General features: G+C 33.0%; 1 protein-coding gene across 2 annotated transcripts in view; it reads right to left on the bottom strand.

The window, feature by feature from the left end:
* Positions 1-17,979, bottom strand: part of LOC142222357 (uncharacterized) — a 39,081-nt gene extending 21,102 nt beyond the window's left edge. Inside the window, exon 1 of one of the 2 annotated variants that reach the window (XM_075292471.1) lies at positions 17,647-17,979. The gene's annotated coding sequence lies outside the window, so the exon portion shown is untranslated. The remainder of the gene's footprint in view (positions 1-17,646) is intronic. The other variant, XM_075292470.1, reaches the window with a different exon arrangement.

The raw sequence follows: 17,979 nt of genomic DNA, 5'->3' as shown, positions 1-17,979 counted from the left end.
TGCAATGTGGAACGCCGTTCGGACTCGGCTATAAAAAGGAGGTCCCTTGTCATTGAGCTTAACATGGAATCGGGCAGCACTCAGTGATAAGTTCACCAATGTGGTATCACAATGGACTGAATAGTCTAAGTGAGCCTGATACATCGGGCTTCCACCTAACCTAACCTTGGGACCGGGCATGCTTTTTTTCAGTGTATATTTACAAATGTAAATCACACTCACTTGAAGAGAAACGTGTATGGAAAATAATAAAATTCACAATGAAAAAATATTGTCGTGAGGTCAAAGATTTCATGTCTTTGAAATATGAATGAATATAAAGTTTTTTTTCCTTGTCCAAAAGTCGATAAACTTTTCAATTAAGTCTTATTGGCCTTATAATTAAGTGATTTGACTTAAAAATGGGTATCATAACATGAAAGCAAAAATGTTTGGGCTAAGGTCAACTTGACTTTAATACTTCAGAAAAATTCTTTAAATTTAATGAAATTGTCTTTAAATTTGTTGTCTTTTTGCATCTTGACTACAAAGCAAAAAATCGTTCAAATATAGGACATGTTTTTCAACGCTTTATTTTAAACATGTTTTTTTCTTGAAATATAGCATAATTTCTACTGGAACTCGAGTCTTAATTTGGAAAATAAAGTTGTCTTTAACTCGTTTTAAAGGACTTTGAAGCATATGAAAAAACAAAGCTGAGAAAGCGAAAAATTAAAATTTGCTTCCTAGAAGCAAGTACACAAAACCCAAATTTAAAAGAGAATTGTGTCTTAAAAGTATCCTTACTTGTATTCTTCGCTTCTTTTGCTCGGAATCAATACCTAATTTTTTAAAGTAAAGACAAAATCTTTGGAACCGGGCATGCTTTTTTTTCAGTGCATACTAAGATCCTATAAATAATTCATCCCTAATCCGACTGGAAGTAATGTCAAAAAAAGTTTACTTGTATTCAAAGAATTAAACCTTCCCCTAAAGATATTGACTCCGAAGTAAAAATGTCAAGATTCTTTAAAATAAAGACATTTTTTAGGGATCTACCTAGCTTTTGTATCTTTAAAAAAATTATTTTATAACGCAAAGACTATGAACTTTCTTTTAAATAAAAATTCTTTATTTGAAATAAATTTGCCATTAATATTATGTAAATTACATGTCCTAAAATCTAAGTTGGATAATCTTTCATATTAGGTCAATATTGTTTTCAGTGCACTACTCAGTTTGCATTTGAGAAGGGCATTGCAATGAATAATTGCCTCTCGGAAACAATACCCCATCGGATAGAAGAAATGTTTCTCTCCCCTTTTTTAGAAAGATCAGGGTTCCAAAATTAAGCAAACTTTTCTTATTTTCATAGCCCTATACTAAAGATAATGTTAAGATAATTAATCTAAATAAAATAAGTAAAATGTAGGTTATCCGTACTTGATAGTGCGAAACAAGTATTAATTGTGAATATTTTCATCTTTTGTCATCTTGTAAAATTAATTTCTTTCATAACCATTTTAACCGAAACTTCTAATTGCAAATTGAAATTCCTAAGCGTAAAGGTAGCCACCATATTGAAATGGTTAGCGCCAGCCTTGCTTACAAAGTGCCATGAGTTCAATCCCAGTTTCGACCAAACACGTAAAATTTGTTATCCCCTCTTAGTAATGCTGGTGACATTTCTGAGTGTTTCACAGCTTCTCTAAGTCGTTTCACAGCAATGCGGCTATAAAAAGCAGGTCCCTTGTCATTAAGCTAAACTTAGAATCGGGCACCACTCAGTGATAAGCGATAAGTTCACCACTAACGTATCACAACAGTCTGAATGTATTCATACGAGTACGAAACTGTATGGACCTTAAATATTTCAATTTAGTTTTGTTTGTATCGTTGATTTATTCTTCAATCATTATTGTTGATTTGATTTCAGCTTAAAACCATGCGTTGACTAAACTACAAGAGTACCTTAACCAACTGAAGAAAAGTATGCTTGTCAAATTTATTTGGACAAAGCCCTGTAGACTGCAAGATGGTTGGATGGACAACCGTTTCGGAATTACTACATTCCTCATCAGCATTCTCTACTTGCAGCAAAACTATCAACCATTTATCACTTTGGGGTTAGTGAATAATTGACTGACTATAGAAAATTTTGTCAAAATTTTATTTTTATAGAAAATTTTTATCAACATTTTATTTCTATAGAAAATTTTGTCAAAATTTTATTTCTATAGAAAATTTTGTCAAAATTTTATTTCCATAGAAAATTTTGTCAAAATTTTCTTTCTATAGAAATTTTTTCAAAATTTTCTTTCTATAGAAAATTTTCTCAAAATTTTCTTTCTATAGAAAATTTTGTCAAAATTTTATTTCTATAGAAAATTTTCTTTCTATAGAAAATTTTGTCAAATTTTTATTTCTATAGAAAATTTTCTCAAATTTTATTTCTATAGAAAATTTTCTTAACATTGTATTTCTATAGAAAATTCTCTTTCTATAGATAATTTTCTCACAATTTTATTTCTCGGAATTTTATTTTTAAAGAAAATTTTCGCAAAATTTTATTTCTACACTCGCGCCACAAAAATCTACCATTTGAAGAAAATCGTACCAGAAATACCAAACAAATATTTCTATAGAAAATTTTATTTCTATAAAAAACTGTCTCAAAATTTTATTTCTACAGAAAATTTTCTCAAAATTTTATTTCTACACTCGTGCCATAAAAATCTACCAGTTGAAGAAAATCTTACCAAATAAATATTTCTATAGAAAATTTTTTCAAAATTTTCTTTTATAGAAAATTTTGTTAAAATTTTCTTTCAATAGAAAATTTTCTCAAAATTTTCTTTCCATAGAAAATTTCGTCAAAATTTTATTTCTATAGAAAATTTTATCAAAATTTTATTTCTATAGAAAATTTTGTCAAAATTTTATTTCCATAGAAAATTTTGTCAAAATTTTCTTTTTATATATATATCTTTTATATATCAAAATTTTCTTTTAATAGAAAATTTTCTCAAAATTTTCTTTCTATAGAAAATTTTGTCAAAATTTTATTTCTATAGAAAATTTTGTCAAAATTTTATTTCTATAGAAAAATTTCTCAAAATTTTATTTCTATAGAAAATTTTGTCAAAATTTTATTTCTATAGAAAATTTTCTCAAAATTTTATTTCTATAGAAAATTTTCTCAAAATTTTCTTTCTGTAGAAAATTTTCTCAAAATTTTCTTTCTATAGAAAATATTTTCAAATTTTTTTCTATAGAAAATTTTCTCAAAATTTTATTTCTCTAGGAAATTTTGTCAAAATTTTATTTCTATAGGATATTTTTTCAAAATTTTATTTCTATAGAAAATTTTGTCAAAATTTTCTTTCTATAGAAAATTTTTGTCAAAATTTTATTTCTATAGAAAATTTTCTGAAAATTTTATTTCTATAGAAAATTTTTTCAAAATTTTATTTCTATAGAAATTTTCTCAAAATTTTATTTTTATAGAACATTTTCCCAAATTTTTATTTCTATAGAAAATTTTCTCAAAATTTTATTTCTGTACAAAATTTTCTCGGAATTTTATTTTTAAAGAAAATTTTCTCGAAATTTTATTTCTAAAGGAAATTTTCTCAAAATTTGCTGCACTCGTGCCACAAAAATCTACCATTTGAAGAAAATATTACCAGAAAATAATACCAAACAAATATTTCAATAGAACATTTTATTTCTATAAAAAACTTTCTCAAAGTTTTATTTCTATAGAAAATTTTCTCAAAATTTTATTTCTATAGAAAATTTTCTCAAATTTTATTTCTATATAAAATTTTCTTAAAATTTTATTTCAGTAGAAAATTTTCTTAAAATTTTATTTCAGTAGAAAATTTTCTTAAAATTTTATTTCTATAAAATTTTTTCTCTAATTTTTATTTTTTATTTATTTTAATTTTTCTCTAAATTTTATTTACTTTCGAAAATTTTATTTTTATATAAACGTTTTCCAAAATTTTATTTCAATATAGATTTGATCTACCAAAACATCAAGAATTCTACCAATCTACCAAACAGAAAGAAAATCTACTACTGGTAGAATTCTACCAACTGTGGCAACCGTAAAAATTTATTTTTTCGTAATATATTTATGTTGCTTTTATATATGTTTTAAGATAATAAAGTACATAGAATCATTTTAGTTTTGTAAATTTCGTTTAAATTTAACGAAAAATATTGTAGGGAAAATTTTTGGGAATGTAGGCGAAAATAGGGAATTTTTTGGCCTTGTAGGGTAATCCGAAAAATGTCCCTGGCAATACTGATTGTGAGTGTAAACGGAATCGTAGCGATAGGTGTCAGTCGAAACATTTTTGCGCGACGAACAAATACAATAAACTTGTCGGCAAAAATGTCCTCTTTTCTTGTTTCCGACTATTTTCGATTTCAATATACCATGATTTTTCAACATTCTACCTTGAAGATAAATAAAAACATGTAATGTCTTGTTATTTATTGAGTTATTTCAAGAAAATAGGCATCAATAACTAGTGATGAGTTCACAAATTTGATGGCTATGGCAACACCATCTCATTTTCCGAGATGGTGTTGGCATATTAGAATAGATTTTAATTCGGCGATACGTCTCTAGCTGTCAGGGTTTGCCGTCGCGAATTTTTGGCTTCCCATAAGAAATGCACGTATAAAAGTGTTCGTCTATCGCTAAAACTTTATCAAAACCTTCAGTAGTGTTTGGGACACTTGTGAGAATTTAATACTTGAAAAACTAATTTATAAGTAATAACAAACACGCCATTCAGACTTGTCTCTAGAAAGTAGCTATTTCATCGATAAAAAACAATTAAGGAATTGATAAAAATATAGTATGTTGATAAAACATCAGTTTTACTTCAAATATTGCGCACACACAACGACATCTAGTAGCATCTAGAGAGAAAACAAATGCTCTTAACGAATTTAGAAATCGTCAGTTTATGGAAGAGTAGAGAAGTATTCCACTATGTCGATCAATTGTCGATGTTTTTACCCGGATTGCCATTTATTTAGCGGGTTTGAGTAACCCTAGTGCTGCAATCTGACAGCTCTATCGTAAATCTTGACATTTTGAGGTTATACGTACCCAGAACGTTTTGACATAAAAGCACTACTTATGTTGTTTACAGCAACTTAAAAGATTCATCTTGCATAAAAAATAAAATAAATTAAATCGTGGGATTATTTTTTACAAATTTCGACGTCATTAACTCAACAACAGTGCATCGATGAACTTAATTCATGTTTTGGCTGTGAAGCTCTGTCAAGGACCAGTGCTTATCGATGGTTTGGTGAATTCAATGGAGGTCGTAATTCACTCCAAGACGAATTTCGTGAATACCGTTCAAGATCAACTGTAGGTCCGAAAACCATTGATGTTGGGTACCAACTGTGAGATTGAGACAACCTTAGGTATTAGTGGGACCAGCATACATTTAATATCGCATTGTCAATCACTCAAAAAGCGGCTCGTGTTGATTGGTCGAAAGAAATACTCCAAAAATACGATAGCGGTACTTTGAAACACGTCTTGCACTTCCAAACAATGGTGACCTATTGGTCCCCTGTATCGAAAGGCCCATTCGATTTAACTGATTTGACCCCAGGCAATTTTATGCAAGCATCGCCCCTAAGGAGTATCCTAGAAGTTCAAAACCGGATTATATTCGAAATCTTTAAATTTTGCTATAAAATGGAGAAATTCCCTTCCAAGCAATGATGACCTATTGGTCCTGAAGGTATCGGAAAACCCATTCGATTTAACAGATTTTTTTTTGTTTTGATTTTTTAGCTTAACATAGAATCGGGCGGGCAGTACTCAGTGATAAGAGAGAAGTGGTATCACAATGGACTGAATAGTCTATGTGAGCCTGAAATATCGGGCAGCCACTATACCTAACCTAACTGATTTTACCGCTGACCATTTTTTACGCGCATCGCCCTTAAAGAGTATCCTGGAGCCAGCAGTTGAAAACCTTTATTATCTCCGAAATCGTTAGATTTCTTTACATATGGCGAAATTCACTTCCTAATATACAAATTGAAGATTTTTTTGTGGTCATGGACGACTTATCCCACATCATTAAAAATCACCCACATCCCCTATTGATTCATACGTCAAGCATAACAGGACAAATCCGGGTCGAAAAACAATGAAAAAACTAGGAACAGTTCTCTAGTTGCGGTAATAGATTAATGGCGATTTCGATTGGTAAAACAAGGTGCAAACTTCTTGAAATTGATTGCAAAATATGAAGGGCACTGTTATAGCTTTTGGGTCCTGTATCCCTCATAATATCATGAATTAACAATAATTTTGGAATGACGCAATCACTTGAGCGAAAATACAATGAGGAAAAAAGTAGTTTAACACCAAGGCAACATATTTTTTTGCGTAATGAAAACGCCCTAAGTTTCCGATATCGGTTTGAAACTTTGTACAGGTGATTTTTATTGAGGTGGGATGGATGATACCACTTTTATGTAAAGTCCCCATATAAATCCAGGTTTGACTGCTTGAGACTCCTGAAGCCCATCAGATTCCGAGATGACTTCTAGAACTCATCAGACTTGCAGGCTCGATATTTGACATAAGGAATCTCTATTTTTTAATCTGAATTTTTTGTATCTACACAGAAAAAAATTTCCGTAGTTAAACTAACGCCAAAGTTAACTTATTTTTATTGGAAAAAATTTACAGGGCATTAACATTTCCTGGTTTTAACAGCGCTTTGTGGAAATCTCAAAATGTGGAGTAAAATTTAGTTCAATTTTCGTGCATTCTTCATTCTTCCTATAAAACAGTTTTTTGGGTGTTATATACACTAATAGAAAAAGTTTCGTTATATTAACGAAATGTGTCGTTAAAAGTCAGCCAATGAAACGAATTCGTTAATACAACGAATTTTTTCGTTAATATAACAAATTTTCTGCAAATTAACGTAACGTTTCCTACTATTAACAAATATTTTCATTGTATTAATGAAAATGTTTCGTTACAGAAATGAACATTTTTCGTTGACTGACTTTTAATGAAATTTTCTTTATGTGTAGGATCTGCATAAACGATTGTGGGCAATTGCATTTAATAGAGTATTGTTCTTCAACGTATTTGCCAAGTCCTATTCGCCTTATGGAGGCTACGTACCAGTTCCTTCTAGCTAGACGTCTGCACGTAGGTGAAAACTCACTCTCTACAGCCCATACATCTCTGAAAAAAGTAGCACTTAGTATCTGTCCTTATCGGGCTTCTTTGGTATTTCCTACGAAATACGTCCTTTCATCACAGGAGCGACGCCTGCAAAGTAAGGTTCTGGGTCTATGTCACTCCAGAAACAGAATCAGTGTCGAGTTTTCGAAATCCCCAGGCCAACTGAAAACTCATGTCCTTGATGGACCAGGCATAATGCATTGTATGATACAGTATTTTGGTCCACGGCCTGGGATGTGAAAATGTGTCTCCTTCACAACACCAAATACCTCAAAAGGTCACCGCAAAGCCCAGGTACCAACCAGGTACCAAATGAATTCAATTTTTGGTGATGAAGCTCTGCCAAGGACCAATGTTTATCTATGGTATGGTGAATTCAACCGAGGTGGCAGAGAATGAGACAATCTTGGGTATTATTACATTCATTATGGATTGAACATTTGACCGCCAAAAAATAATTGTTAGCATTGGATCTCATACAATTTGCCAATCGGTCAAACAACGGCTCTTGTTAACTGGTCGAAAGAAATGCTCCAAAACTACGATCGCAGTACTTTGAAACACGTTTATGACATCGTAACAGATTATGAATCCTCGATTTACGCATATGAGCCCGAAAGTAAACAGCAGTCTGTGCCGTCTAGAAGGAATATGATCACCTCCTAGAGAAAAAGTGTTATTTTTGGATAGCAAATATGTAACATGTTTATAGCAACCATGTTATTTTCTCGGATACTATGTATCGGATTTCAATAACCCTTTTATCTTTGACTAAAAAATAACTTTTTTTCGGATGTGATCACATTTCTTCTCTGCATATATGGGTGTTTCAAGATGAACCAAATCCAACAAAAGTTTATAGCGACTGAATCATTTCCAAGCAAATGATCGCCTATTGTTTTCGGAAAAACTGAGTATGTCAGGGTACATTACCCAAAACAGTCAATTCGGATTGGTACACAATCATTTATTTGCTAGTTTTCTTCCAAGAAATTGTTTTCTTCCAAGAAATTCACCACGCCAATGGAGCTCTCACACATCACCTCAAGCAACCTTTTTTTTGAGCACTCTAACCATCAATTTGATGGGTCATCCGCATTATAACAGGCTGGCTGATAAGTCCCCGGTCTGACACATAGATGGCGTCCCTAGTATTAAATGCATATTATTTTTATGTAGTACCAACCTTCAAATGATTCGTGTCAAAATTCGACGTCTGTAAGTCAATTAGCTTGTGAGATAGAGCGTATTTTGTGAAGCAACTTTTGTTATTGTGAAAAAAATGGAAAAAAGGAATTTCGTGTTTTGATAAAATACGGTTTTCTGAAGGGAAAAATACGGTGGAAGCAAAAACTTGGCTTGATAATGAGTTTCCGGACTCTGCCCCAGGGAAATCAACAATAATTGATTGGTATGCAAAATTCAAGCGTGGTGAAATGAGCACGGAGGACGGTGAACGCAGTGGACGCCCGAAAGAGGTGGTTACCGACGAAAACATCAAAAAATCCACAAAATGATTTTGAATGACCGTAAAATGAAGTTGATCGAGATAGCAGAGACCTTAAAGATATCAAAGGAACGTGTTGGTCATATCATTCATCAATATTTGGATATGCGGAAGCTCTGTGCAAAATGGGTGCCGTGTGAGCTCACATTTGACCAAAAACAACAACATGTTGATGATTCTGAGCGGTGTTTGCAGCTGTTAACTCGTAATACACCCGAGTTTTTCTGTCGATATGTGACAATGGCTGAAACATGGCTCCATCACTACACTCCTGAGTCCAATCGACAGTCGGCTGAGTGGACAGCGACCGGTGAACCGTCTTCGAAGCGTGAAAACGAATTTTTACAAAAAATGTGTTTTTCTTTGTTAGACCGGGGAGTTGGCATCGAATGACTTCTTTTTATTTCCATACGTAAAAAATAAAATGAGAAGCTAACGTTTTCGACATCTGAAGAAGCGGTTGATGCTTCCACAATACATGTTTCGGTGATAACTCAATCAAAGTGGCAAAAGTGCTTCGACAATTGGAAAAGCAATTTTCGATAATAAATATTTATTTTTGTTCTCTAATCCCGAAATATGAGATACAATCCTCGTATATTAGCCAAACAAAATCCCTTTGTGATAAAAAAGTAGTCTCTTTACGAGCTAATACAAGGTATACCGGTATGAAGTGAGCGTCAAGATACAAATTAGAGGTGTGCACGTGACACTAGAATCTATATAGATTCAGATTGCGACCACCCAGCAGAAAATGGAGCACTATTTCAGCAGGATTGTAAGGGAGAGAGGCAGTACCAACTGCTTACAAAACAACCGAATCAGCGCTGATTTTTGTGGGCGATGTCCCGATTTATAGCAGCTTCTACGTAGCGCTGATATAATTGCTTATTTCAATAATATTGCTCAGAAGTAAGCAATATTGTTATTGGTATGAAGGAAAACAGCACTATATTTCGCGCATCTATACTACATGAATTGGTATCAATAACGTAAACGAATGATCATAAACTTGTTTGATTACTCGTTTACGTTATTGCCGCCGATACATGCAGAGTGATGCACTGCCTATTTTATTGCATACCAAAAAGGGCAACTAAATTTTACTGCTGAAATATTTTTTGCTGGGTGGTATGAAGGAAAACAGCACTACCTTTCATGCACATATACTGCATGAATTGGTTGCAATAACGTAAACGAATGATCATAAACTAGTTGATTACTCGTTTACGTTATTGTCACCGATACATGCAGTGTGTATGCACTGCCTACTTTATTGTATACCAAAAAGCGCAACTAAACTCTTACTGCTGAAGTATTTTTTACTGGGTAAATTGTCGTGACTCACGAACATTTTCGTGACACACGTGTGAGCCGTGAGTCACGCTGATCGTGTGTGAGCCTGAGTCACGAAAATAATTTCTACGTGAGTGTGTGTGAGTAACGAATTTCGGAAAAATACGCTCACGAAAATAATCAAGCCCACGGACATAAAACGATTACGATTTGAATTCATTTACAATTTTTGGGATACCTGGGATGTTAAGAGCTTAATAATCCTCTCGATTTTAATCATGCTCATGTTTTCAGACACGTCCCTAAGGTAAATTGCTCATAAAATTATTCGTGAGTCACGATATTTTTCGTGGGTCACGGTATTTTCGTGCGTGAGTACAATTTTTCTTTTCGTGAGTGTGCGTGAGCGTAACTCCTACCAAACAATATCGTGCGTGAGTAAAATTTTTTCCGTCGTGAGAGTGCGTGAACGTGAATAAACTATAACTCACGTGCACAACTCTAATACAAATGTCTCGATAGGGAACACTTGTTGTGAACGAGCCCTTATTATACCCACCACCATAGAATGGGGGTATAATAAGTTTGTCATTCCGTTTGTAACACATCGAAATATCGATTTCCGACTATATAAAGTATATATATTCTTGATCAGGGAGAAATTCTAAGATGATATAACGATGTCCGTCTGTCTGTCTATCTGTTGTAATCACGCTACAGTCTTCAATAATGAAGCAATCGAGCTGAAATTTTGCACAAACTCGTCTTTTGTCTGCAAGCAGGTCAAGTCCGAAGATGGTCCAGGTTTTGATATAGTCCCCATATAAACCGACCTCCCGATTTGTGGTCTTGGACTTATAGAAATCGTAGTTTTTATCCAATTTGCCTGAAATTTCAAATCTAGAGGTATTTTATGACCATAAAGAGGTGTGACAAAAATGGTGAGTATCGGTCCTTGTTTTGGTATAGCCCCCATATAGACCGATCTCACGATTTTACATCTTGGGCTTATAGAAACCGCAGTTTTTATTCAATTTACCTGAAATTGGAAATCTAGAGGTATTGTAGGACCACAAATACGTGTGCCAAAAAATTGTGAGTATCGGTCCATATTTTGGTATAGCCCCCATATAGACCGATCTCCCGATTTTACTTCTTGGGCTTATAGAAACCGCTGTTTTTATTCAATTTACCTGAAATTGGAAATCTGGAGGTATTGTAGGACCACAAATACGTGTGCCAAAAATTGTGAGAATCGGTCCATGTTTTGGTATGATCCCCATATAAAACGATCTCCAGATTTGGGGTCTCGGGCTTATAGAAACCGTAGTTTTTATCCAATTTGTCGGAAATTGAAAATCTAGAGGTATTTTAGGACCATAAAGAGGTGTGCCGAAAATGGTGAGTATCGGTCCATATTTTCGTATAGCCCCCATATAGACAAATTTCCCGATTTTACTTTTTGGGCTTCTAGAATCCGAAGTTTTTATCCTATTTGCCTGAAATTGGAAATGTAGAATTATTTTCGGGTCATAAAGAGATGTGCCGAAAACGGTGGGTATCGGTCCATATTTTAGCATAGCCCCCATATAGACCGATCTTCCGATTTTACTTCTTGGGCTTATAGAACCCGCAGTTTTTATTCAATTTACCTGAAATTGGAAATCTGGAGGTATTGTAGGACCACAAATACGTGTGCCGAAAATTGTGAGAATCGGTCCATGTTTTGGTATGATCCCCATATAAAACGACCTCCAGATTTGGGGTCTCGGGCTTATAGAAACCGTAGTTTTTATCCAATTTGTCGGAAATTGAAAATCTAGAGGTATTTTAGGACCATAAAGAGGTGTGCCGAAAATGGTGAGTATCGGTCCATATTTTGGTATAGCCCCCATATAGACCAATTTCCCGATTTTCCTTCTTGGGCTTCTAGAATCCGAAGATTTTATCCTATTTGCCTGAAATTGGAAATCTAGAATTATTTTCGGGTCATAAAGAGCTTTGCCGAAAACGGTGAGTATCGGTCCATATTTTAGCATAGCCGCCATAAGAACGATCTCCCATTTCACTCCTTGGGTTTCTAGAAACCGTAGTTTTTATCTGATTTGCCTGAAATTGTAAATATTCTGGTATTTTAGGCTCACAAAAACGTGTATCGGATTAAGTTTTTATCGGTCCATTTGGTAATGCCTCCATATAGACCGACTTCACTTCTTGAGGGTGTAGAAGGCGCACTGATCATGAAAATTGCTTGAAACTCAATGTAAAATTTCCAGATTTTACTTCTACAGATTTAAGATTTCAAATCAAGACGTTATTTTATAATTTTCTTGCACACTTACAAGAGATGTTAATGATTCCTCTAAAATTCAAACAAAAATGGTTCTTATAAATCCAGAATCTGATATAGTCCTCATAGGTGAATTCTTTAAATTTATCTTCGGGAAGTGTCCCCAAGTCCTCAAGCCCTCCTGAAATTTCAAAGGAAACCCTAATATTTGATTCATGGTGGTGAGTATTTAAGATTCGGCCCGGCCGAACTTAGTACTGTATATACTTGTTTTTTTTTTTGTTTGCTTGCTATGACATCTGTGAAAAATATTTCATATACATCAAGTCATTGAACACACAACATCACATTTTTTCATCGTGTTAAAAATGTCGAATTGTGTACCAGAAAGAGATGATTTGCGGAAAGCATTAATTTTTAGTTTTCATTTGAAGAAAAGTGCTATAGAGTCACATGGAATGCTTGTCGAGACATATGGTGATCATGCTCTATCAGAAGCAACATGCAAAATAATGAAGAACGTGGAAGACCACCAAAAAATTGTGAAGACGCCGATATTAGATGGAGATAACACTTTGAGCCAAAAGCAAATGGAAGCACAACAAACAATTTCCAACCGTTTAAAAGCTATGGGAAAGATCCAAAAGTGTGGAAAATTGGTGCTACATGAAAAAACGCTCATTTCATACCGGTATACCTGGTAAGCTGGAATTAATACCAAACTTGACAACGATTGCCTTCAATACGTATTATTTGCTTTTGAACAAATCGGTTGTTGTGGAGGTATAAGATCCTACATTATTTTTTAAGAGCACAATTTTCTGCTATTAACTTTTAAAGCAGTGTCCTAACCAAAGCTGCTCAAGAATACAGCAAATAAGGACATTCTACAATTTTTCAATTTGAATAATCATGCAAAGAAAAATGCTTGGCTCCCAAGCAATATTCTTTAATATTACCAAGTGTTTTTGTCTAATCTCGTATATATATGGCCTTATAAAGGGTGATTCTTTTGAGGTTAGGATTTTCATGCATTAGTATTTGACAGATCACGTGGGATTTCAGACATTGGCAGAAAATCCGCTTTTTTATCGACAAATTTTGTTCAGCGATGAGGCTCATTTCTGGTTGAATGGCTACGTAAATAAGCAAAATTGCCGCATTTGGAGTGAAGAGCAACCAGAAGCCGTTCAAGAACTGCCCATGCATCCCGAAAAATGCACTGTTTGGTGTGGTTTGTACGCTGGTGGAATCATTGGACCGTATTTTTTCAAAGATGCTGTTGGACGCAACGTTACGGTGAATGGCGATCGCTATCGTTCGATGCTAACAAACTTTTTGTTGCCAAAAATGGAAGAACTGAACTTGGTTGACATGTGGTTTCAACAAGATGGCGCTACATGCCACACAGCTCGCGATTCTATGGCCATTTTGAGGGAAAACTTCGGAGAACAATTCATCTCAAGAAATGGACCGGTAAGTTGGCCACCAAGATCATGCGATTTGACGCCTTTAGACTATTTTTTGTGGGGCTACGTCAAGTCTAAAGTCTACAGAAATAAGCCAGCAACTATTCCAGCTTTGGAAGACAACATTTCCGAAGAAATTCGGGCTATTCCGGCCGAAATGCTCGAAAAAGTTGCCCAAAATTGGACTTTCCGAATGGACCACCTAAGACGCAGCCGCGGTCAACATTTAAATGAAATTATCTTCAAAAAGTAAATGTCATGGACCAATCTAACGTTTCAAATAAAGAACCGATGAGATTTTGCAAATTTTATGCGTTTTTTTTTTAAAAAAGTTATCAAGCTCTTAACAAATCACCCTTTACAATTATGATTAAGCACAGAAGAAATCTTTGCTAATCTGCAATTTTGTTTGTGGGAAAAAGGGTTTATTTTAGTACAGATTCATACACATATACATAGTGTATACATATGTAGGTCTACAATGTATTAATTTCTCTTATATTTTTAAAAAAATTCATTTAAATTACTTATTATGGATATTTAGAAAAATAAATTATTAGAAATTATTATTCATCTATAAGAATTTCTCATTTGTGGCTAGTAACAAACGTCAATTATTGCAAAAGCGTTTGTCAACACCACATCAGATAAACACACACACACCTATATAGTAGGTAGATCGGATAATGACAAAGAACATTTTGTTGTTTTTCTTTTTTCTTCCAAAAATAATTGTCTGTCAAAATGTTTACAAATCTGCTCTCAACGTTGTTGCATTCAAAATTCACCACACCAAATTATTAAAGGCTATGACAGCTCTTTTAAAACTTATTTTCTCTCCCTCTCTATCTTTCACACTCACTCTCTCGCACCATATGCCTACTAAAACACTAACCACAAACACACAGGTGAATGAATTGTATAAAAGAAAAATCCCCCAAAAAAAAATTAATGACCCGCCAAGAAGAAGAAAAACTTTGGGGAAATTCAAGAGAATGTCTGAGAGTAAAAGAGATGTTAAGTAAATGAGAGAACATAACGTATTTGACAGAACTATCGTATATATCTCTGCTCAAATAAATCGCAATAGATAGAGAATTTTTCGATTTTTTTTGCCACTGCTGACATGGATTTTAATTTATTTTCGTTTTTTTTTATTGCCATTATTTCTATTGGATTTTTTTTTAAATTCATATAACTTGGAAATATTTATTAATATATTAAGTTTTATTATGTGTTTTCAGGTAAAATATATATGTAGTTTGTATCTTTGCACATTTTCTTTTCTTTGTTGGAATCGTTCGATTTAACTCAATGTAACTTTAATAAAAAATTGTTGCTTTTCCCCAAGAACCAAGGGGAGGGGTTATATAGACACACACTGCTGATGGCTATGGGATTCACAATTTTTTGTATGTATAATTTATTTGAAATAACTTTTTTTTTCTGTATGGATAATTTTTCACGAATTGTTAAAAACAATTTTGTTTGTACAACTTTGTGTGAATTTTTTTGCATTAAATTATTTTTGCTTATTTGCGGAGGGGATTATAAACTTTATGTGGGTAAAAAATTACCATATTTTAAAAATTCTTTAATTCATTAAATTGGGTCTTAAATTCACTATTCATAAAACATAAAGAAAATTATTTAGCTTTCATCTTTTGTGTGTATAGAAAATTTTTTATGCACAATACTTGAAGAAAAAAAAACTTTCCTTTGAATTATTTCTATACACACAACCACACAGGAACGCGTACACAACACACACACACACACAAACATATGGAATTCGGAGGAACGATATACATCAGTGAAGGAACATCCACAGGCACCCAGCAAGTATACATTGTAATGTTGTACACATACGCATGTATTCTATGGCCATTTTGAGGGAAAACTTCGGAGAACAATTCATCTCAAGAAATGGACCGGTAAGTTGGCCACCAAGATCATGCGATTTGACGCCTTTAGACTATTTTTTGTGGGGCTACGTCAAGTCTAAAGTCTACAGAAATAAGCCAGCAACTATTCCAGCTTTGGAAGACAACATTTCCGAAGAAATTCGGGCTATTCCGGCCGAAATGCTCGAAAAAGTTGCCCAAAATTGGACTTTCCGAATGGACCACCTAAGACGCAGCCGCGGTCAACATTTAAATGAAATTATCTTCAAAAAGTAAATGTCATGGACCAATCTAACGTTTCAAATAAAGAACCGATGAGATTTTGCAAATTTTATGCGTTTTTTTTTTAAAAAAGTTATCAAGCTCTTAACAAATCACCCTTTACAATTATGATTAAGCACAGAAGAAATCTTTGCTAATCTGCAATTTTGTTTGTGGGAAAAAGGGTTTATTTTAGTACAGATTCATACACATATACATAGTGTATACATATGTAGGTCTACAATGTATTAATTTCTCTTATATTTTTAAAAAAATTCATTTAAATTACTTATTATGGATATTTAGAAAAATAAATTATTAGAAATTATTATTCATCTATAAGAATTTCTCATTTGTGGCTAGTAACAAACGTCAATTATTGCAAAAGCGTTTGTCAACACCACATCAGATAAACACACACACACCTATATAGTAGGTAGATCGGATAATGACAAAGAACATTTTGTTGTTTTTCTTTTTTCTTCCAAAAATAATTGTCTGTCAAAATGTTTACAAATCTGCTCTCAACGTTGTTGCATTCAAAATTCACCACACCAAATTATTAAAGGCTATGACAGCTCTTTTAAAACTTATTTTCTCTCCCTCTCTATCTTTCACACTCACTCTCTCGCACCATATGCCTACTAAAACACTAACCACAAACACACAGGTGAATGAATTGTATAAAAGAAAAATCCCCCAAAAAAAAATTAATGACCCGCCAAGAAGAAGAAAAACTTTGGGGAAATTCAAGAGAATGTCTGAGAGTAAAAGAGATGTTAAGTAAATGAGAGAACATAACGTATTTGACAGAACTATCGTATATATCTCTGCTCAAATAAATCGCAATAGATAGAGAATTTTTCGATTTTTTTTGCCACTGCTGACATGGATTTTAATTTATTTTCGTTTTTTTTTATTGCCATTATTTCTATTGGATTTTTTTTTAAATTCATATAACTTGGAAATATTTATTAATATATTAAGTTTTATTATGTGTTTTCAGGTAAAATATATATGTAGTTTGTATCTTTGCACATTTTCTTTTCTTTGTTGGAATCGTTCGATTTAACTCAATGTAACTTTAATAAAAAATTGTTGCTTTTCCCCAAGAACCAAGGGGAGGGGTTATATAGACACACACTGCTGATGGCTATGGGATTCACAATTTTTTGTATGTATAATTTATTTGAAATAACTTTTTTTTTCTGTATGGATAATTTTTCACGAATTGTTAAAAACAATTTTGTTTGTACAACTTTGTGTGAATTTTTTTGCATTAAATTATTTTTGCTTATTTGCGGAGGGGATTATAAACTTTATGTGGGTAAAAAATTACCATATTTTAAAAATTCTTTAATTCATTAAATTGGGTCTTAAATTCACTATTCATAAAACATAAAGAAAATTATTTAGCTTTCATCTTTTGTGTGTATAGAAAATTTTTTATGCACAATACTTGAAGAAAAAAAAACTTTCCTTTGAATTATTTCTATACACACAACCACACAGGAACGCGTACACAACACACACACACACACAAACATATGGAATTCGGAGGAACGATATACATCAGTGAAGGAACATCCACAGGCACCCAGCAAGTATACATTGTAATGTTGTACACATACGCATGTATACACACGCACACACATACACAACCCCGTCGTCCACTCACTACTCACACTTATTGGAGGAAAAAAAGAAGAAAATTTGTTATATTACATTTTTCTCGTTTGCATTGCATAGACATTTTTTCTCCTTTTGCGATTGCGATTGAACTTAAAGATTTCTTTTTTCACTTCGTTAAACACTTTTTTTTGGTTATAAATATTATTTATGCTTTATTAAACTATAACATATTTAATTAGTTTTTTTCTTTTCATTAATCTTGTATTTTTTCTATATATATTTTTTTTTATATAGAGATTTTTATATATGTATATATGTATGTATATATTTTTTTAAAGTTTTGTGCCCTGTCAAACGTAGCAGAGCACCTACTGCTTTCCGTGGTG

Source organism: Haematobia irritans, chromosome 1 (assembly GCF_050003625.1).
Source record: "Haematobia irritans isolate KBUSLIRL chromosome 1, ASM5000362v1, whole genome shotgun sequence".
Taxonomy (NCBI): domain Eukaryota; kingdom Metazoa; phylum Arthropoda; class Insecta; order Diptera; family Muscidae; genus Haematobia; species Haematobia irritans.
The sequence above is the reverse complement of the archived record's forward strand: the minus strand, read 5'-3'. Positions and strand labels throughout refer to the sequence as shown.